Raw genomic sequence first — 6,000 nt, forward strand, 5'->3', positions numbered from 1 at the left:
GCATATTTTGAATGCTACTGGATAAGCGTAACATTTCTAGGCTAACATTTTAAATTTATAGTTCCTACTATATACTTGTAATTATTACGCTATTTATCCTTTCTATTTGGTAAATTAATTAATATTTTGATGAATAATTATTTAGAATCATATTAACAATCATTATAAGTAATATAAATTATAATTCATAACAGATTAATATTTTAAATAAATTGATAATTTAATATTAATTGTTGATACCTGAAAATATCAGTAAGTTGTGGGGCGCCTGGGTGGCGCAATAGATTAAGCATCCAACTTCGGCTCGGGTCATGATCTCACAGTTCGTGGATTTGAGCCTCGCGCTGGGCTCTGTGCTGACAGCTCAGAGCCTGGAGCCTGCTTTGGAGTCTGTGTGTGTCTCTTTCTCTGCTCCTCCTCTGCTCGTGCTCTCTCTCTCTCTCTGTCTCAAAAATAAATAAACATTTAAAAATTAAAAAAAAAGAAAATACCAGTAAGTTGTGAAAAATAAGTAAGTTGGGTAAAAACCCTCCATGTATAAATGGAGATAAGGGGAGTAAACTCTATGTAGATGTTTATTAATACAGGTAAACACAGACACAGACACAGATATCTTATATGTCATAGGGGCAGAATCCAGAGTCGGTTTCTTTGAGACCAAGAAGAGAGTCATTGGGAAGAATGAAGCTGTTTAAATGGAACTTATTTGATTTTTATTTTTTGTTGTGTGGGAGTAATGTACATTCTCTAATGTCTCTCATAGTTCCTCTGTAAGATCATTGGTAGTAATACGTCTTGCTCATAAATCTGACTTTTCATATGGTCACTGTTTGGACAGAGGCCCTAAGGTCTGGAAACATGAGTGTTGGAGTATCCATTCAGGACATGTTCAAAGATTGTGAAACCAGATGACTGGAGTTTGTAAACAGCCCTGAAGTGTTGCTGGTCAAGTTGAATTAAAACCATTTCTAAACATCACCAAGATGGCAATATAGGAGGCTCCTGAATTTCTATCCTTGCAATAATGTGGATGGAACTAGAGTGTGTAGCTAGATGAGAGAAATCCAGAAATGAGTCTAGTGACTCCTACACATTGTACAAGTTAGAAAATATCCACACTAAAATTGGTAGGAAAGGCTGAGACACACTCTCACCACAAACACCACCCATGGCACAGCACCGTTGTTCAGGGTGAACCTCCAACTTCCAGCTTCTCCTTGAGGAGTAATGGGTTTGGACCATACATCTAACACTCCAAATTCTAGGGCTTCTACCCAAGGGATGTGCCCCTGAATCACCGAGCTCTGAGAGACAATGGGGCTGGCATTCCTAAGACCCGCAGGACTATAGCAAACAGAGAGGCAGCTGCTAAATCGGTACACAAGCACCTTCTACTGCTATGTCCTCCCACCCCAGGCTCAGTGCAGAAGGAGGGGCAAAAAAATGCCACCTCTCCAACAAAGTTCAAGATCAGATGGCTTCAAAGGTGGATTCTACTAAACATTTAAAGAAGAGCTAATACCTATTCATCACAAACTATTCCAAAAAATAGAAGAGGGAAAGCTTCCAAATATGCTTTTTGAGGTCAGCATTACCCTGATACCAAAATCAAAGACACTACCAAAAAAAAAAAAAAAAAAAAAAAGAAGAAGAAGAAGAAGAAAGAAAACTGCAGGCAAATATTCCTGATGGGCATAAATACAAAAATCCTCAAAAAATAAAAATGCAAACCAAATTCAACAATACATTAAAAGTATCAGTCACAGGGTGCCTGAGTGGCTCAGTTGGTAAAGCGTCTGACTTCAGCTCAAGTCATGATCTCACAGTTCGAGTTTGAGCCCTGTGTCAGGTTCTGTGCTGACAGCTCAGAGCCTGGAGCCTGCTTCTGATTCTGTGTGTCTCTCTCTCACCCTCCCCCTGTTCATACTCTGTCTCCCTCCCTGCCTCCTTCTCTCTCTCTCTCTCTCTCTCTCTCTCTCAAATAAATAAACATTAAAAAAATTTTTTTTAAAAAGGATCAGTCACCATGATCAAGTGGGATTTATTCCCACAATGCAAGGATGGTTCAATATCTGCAAATCCATCAACGTGGTGTATCACATTAATAAAATGAAGGATAAAAAACCATATGATCATGTCAATCGATACAGAAAAAGCATTTGGCAAAATTCAACAACCACTCATAAAACTATCAACATCATAAAAACTATCAACCAAGTGGGTTTAGAAGGAACACACCTCAAAATAATAAAGGCCATTTATGATGAACCCACAGCTAGTATCATACTCAATGGTGAAAAACTGAGAGATTTTCCTCTAAGATCAAGAAAAACCAAGGATGTCCACTCTTGCAACTTTTATTCATCATAGTACTGGAAGTTCCATGGTCCCATGGAGCAATTAGGCAAGAAAATAAATAAATAAATAAATAAATAAATAAATAAATAAATGGCATCCAAACTGGAAATAAAGAAGTAAAACTGTCACCATTTGCAAATGACATAATACTCTACATAGAAAACCCTAAATATTCCACCAAAAAACTATTAGAACTAATAAATGAATTCAGTAAAGTTGCAGAATACAAAATTAATATACAGAAATCTGTTGTTTCCATACACTAATAACAAAGTAGAAGAAAGAGAAATTAAGAAAACAGTTCCATTTACAACTGCACAAAAAAAAAAAAAAAAAAAAAAAAAAAAAAAAAAGCCCTAGGAATAAATTTAACCAAGGAGGTGAAAGACTTATACTCTGAAAATGATAAGACACTGACTGAAGAAACTGAAGAAGACACAAACAATGAAAAGATATTCCATGCTTGTGGATTGGAAGAATTAACTTTTTTAATGTTTATTTTATTTTCGAGAGAAAGAGAGAGAGAGAGAGAGACGGAGCATGAGCGGGGGAGGGGCAGAGAGAGAGGGAGACATAGAATCCAAAGCAGGCTCCAGACTCCAAGCGGTCAGCACATAGCCTGATATGGGGCCTGAACCCACAAAGTGCGAGATCATGACCTGAGCTGAAGTTGACGCTTAACCGACTGAGCTACCCAGGTGCCCCTGGAAGAATTAATATTGTAAATATTTCTATGCTACCCAAAGGAATCTACACATTTAATGCAATCCCTATCAGAATACCAACAATATTTTTCACATAACTACAACAGAGAATCCTAAAATTTGTATGGAACCACACACACACACACACACACACACACACACACAAATCAAAAACCAAAACAATCTTGAGAAGGAAGAAAAAAGCTGGAGCTATCACAATCCTGGATATCAAGTTATACTACAAATCTGTAGTAATCAAAACAGAAAGGTGCTGGCTGAAAATAAACACATAGATCAAGGGAACAGATAAGAACCCAGGAATAAACCCATGCATATATAGTCAATTAATTTTCATCAAGGGGCCAGAGAATACACAACAGGGAAATAATAGTCTCTTAAATGGTGTTGGGAAAACTGGACCACAGGCAAAAGAACGAAACAAGATGGCTATCTTACACTGTACAAAAAAAAAAAAATAATAAACTCAAAATGAATTAAACACTTGAACGAAAGACCTGATAAAACTCCAAAAGGAAACAAGCTCCTTGTTATTGGTGACTTCTCGCCTGTGATGTGTGTCAGACGTCAGTATTCTCCATCCAACTGTCTACAGCCACACGGCTTTGGGATTGCCCACCCCAAGCCCCATCCTATCTCCCTCATCTGGATAAGCCTCTTACTGATAGCCTTTTCTCAATCCCCTAAACCCAACTTCTGAAACTCCCACCTTCACTCCCTCCAAGTCCTATGGCTCGGGCCCCATCGTTACCCAGATCTGCTTCTCTAAAACCTTAAATGCCACCACCTAAACCTCTGAATGCAGCCTCTCTTTCTTGAACTTTCTAACACTTTCCTTTCCTCCAACCCTTATCCCATGACTTGTTTCTATTTCCATTCCTTATCAGCCCATTTCCTGGTCTTCTCTAAGCCTGAACCCATGGTAGGCAACTTGAGTTGCTCCCTCAACCTGACCCCAAAGTTACGGGTATTTGATTATGTGACATCCCATCTTTTGACTGTCTTTGCCTCAACACACCCTCAAGAAGGCAGTAAAGTGAACATCTGAATCTGGATTCTTTTAATCTCAGTGCAAACCCTGATGAAGCCCAAACCTGGCATCTACTCATCATTCCCAGCCTTACATTGAAGCCATGTGTTTCATGTATATTCAGATCAAGATATCAGTCCTGAAGCAAGAGCATCATTGATATTTCCTACACCTACCTTGGTTATAACTCTACCTCTAAAAATCTCCACAATGTAATCCTCACTTTGTTATTCAACTTGACCTGAATCACACTGAAAAATTAAAAAACATTCTCACATCTGCAGTGATCCTTAAGTTGTCAAAGCATAAAATTGAGTTTTTTTAATACTGGATTCATTCAATCCAAAGTCACATGGAAAACTTGCTAATGATCTGATCATCAATATCTCCTAGAATATATTTTAATGACAATCCAAATACTAATCTTAATTAACATGCCACATACAGACACCAAAGTGATTTCCAGATGGTGCCAATTCAATTAGATTTATAACCAGGTATACTGAATAAACATATAATAAGTCATAAACTAAAGTGTACGACAATAATAATTTTCTCATAAGTTTTATTAGTTTAATTTCCATCTCTAGTCTCCATTCTGCCTCCTGCCAAATAAATTAATCGACTTCAGTCTTGCTAATTCAGGTTAATTTCAGCTCTATCAGAGTTTTCTCATTTGACCCAATGTTTCCCCCTACCACTTATCCCTGAGAAGGATTCCAGGATCAGGCGTGTGTAGGATCCAGCGCAGAAAGGCACATGTTGGGGATCTGGTTCTCAATAGACACTTTCTATCCATGTAGATATCTGGACCGTGCCATTTGGCCTTCAAGCAAGATCATCCCTCCATGTTGGTGTCTCTCAAGGTTTCCGGTCATCATTACATGCACTTCCCCTCCTCGTCTCCAATCTAGCCCCTTCAGGACACTTGGTAGGCTGCCTCAGGCTTACCAAATACAAGCTCCTTAAGAGAAAGGATGCCATCTATCTCGTTCACCATTGTTCTCACTGTGTAGAATAATACCTGAAATATAATACCTGCTCAATAAATGTTTGCTGATGGACAGACTCTTTGTTTCTTGGTTCCCCACCCAGCCATCTCTAACCTACTTCTATGCCTTGGTGGAATGGAGAATTTCTGTCAGCCTATTGTTGCCTAGAGCTCTGACCACGAAGCAGACATGAGTCTTGACTTTCCCACAACTTATCTGGAAGTGAGGAGTCTACCACATACAACTATGTCCTCACTGAATTCCCTAAAACAGATGTTGGGTATCACAAGTCATGACACTGCTGAACCCCGACAAATTAGGTCTCTGCTGTCTTTCAATATCCATTTTGGCAAGGTAGCACTTTCAAAACATACAGAAATTCAGAAGTACTGAACAGTAACCCAGGCCTTACTGACTGTCTCTTGAGGAGGTGACCAGTGTGGGTGATGGATATTGCAACACAGAGCACACAAAAAACTTCCAGAATTCTCCCCAGAGATCTCTCTTGACAGAGTTCATCATAGCATCTGCTCACCCAAGCTCTTTTGTTTGCTTCCCCATCTCCAGTTTTCTGATTTCACTGTAGACTTCTATCCCAATCTCCTTACTTCTCTGACCCCTCCTCTCGCCTTCTAGAACTTTCTTCTTGATCTTATCTTTGGGTACCTTCAAGCCTCCTTTCTTCATTGGAAAGACCCTAGAAGCTCTGACCTGAGATCCAGAAGCCAGCATGTAAGATATGCTGCTTACAGCCATATGTTGTGTAAGTATCTGTGTGTATTGTGTTCCTACCACATAACATTGTGAAGAGGGTTTGGAATACAATCAGTTAGGTCCAACCTAATGGCAAAGAGACCTGATGGGGGACGGGTGGGCGGAGGATCATAGGCTCAAACCA

Source organism: Puma concolor, chromosome E4 (assembly GCF_028749965.1).
Source record: "Puma concolor isolate L17-30 chromosome E4, mPumCon1.1.hap2, whole genome shotgun sequence".
NCBI classification, from domain to species: Eukaryota; Metazoa; Chordata; class Mammalia; order Carnivora; family Felidae; genus Puma; species Puma concolor.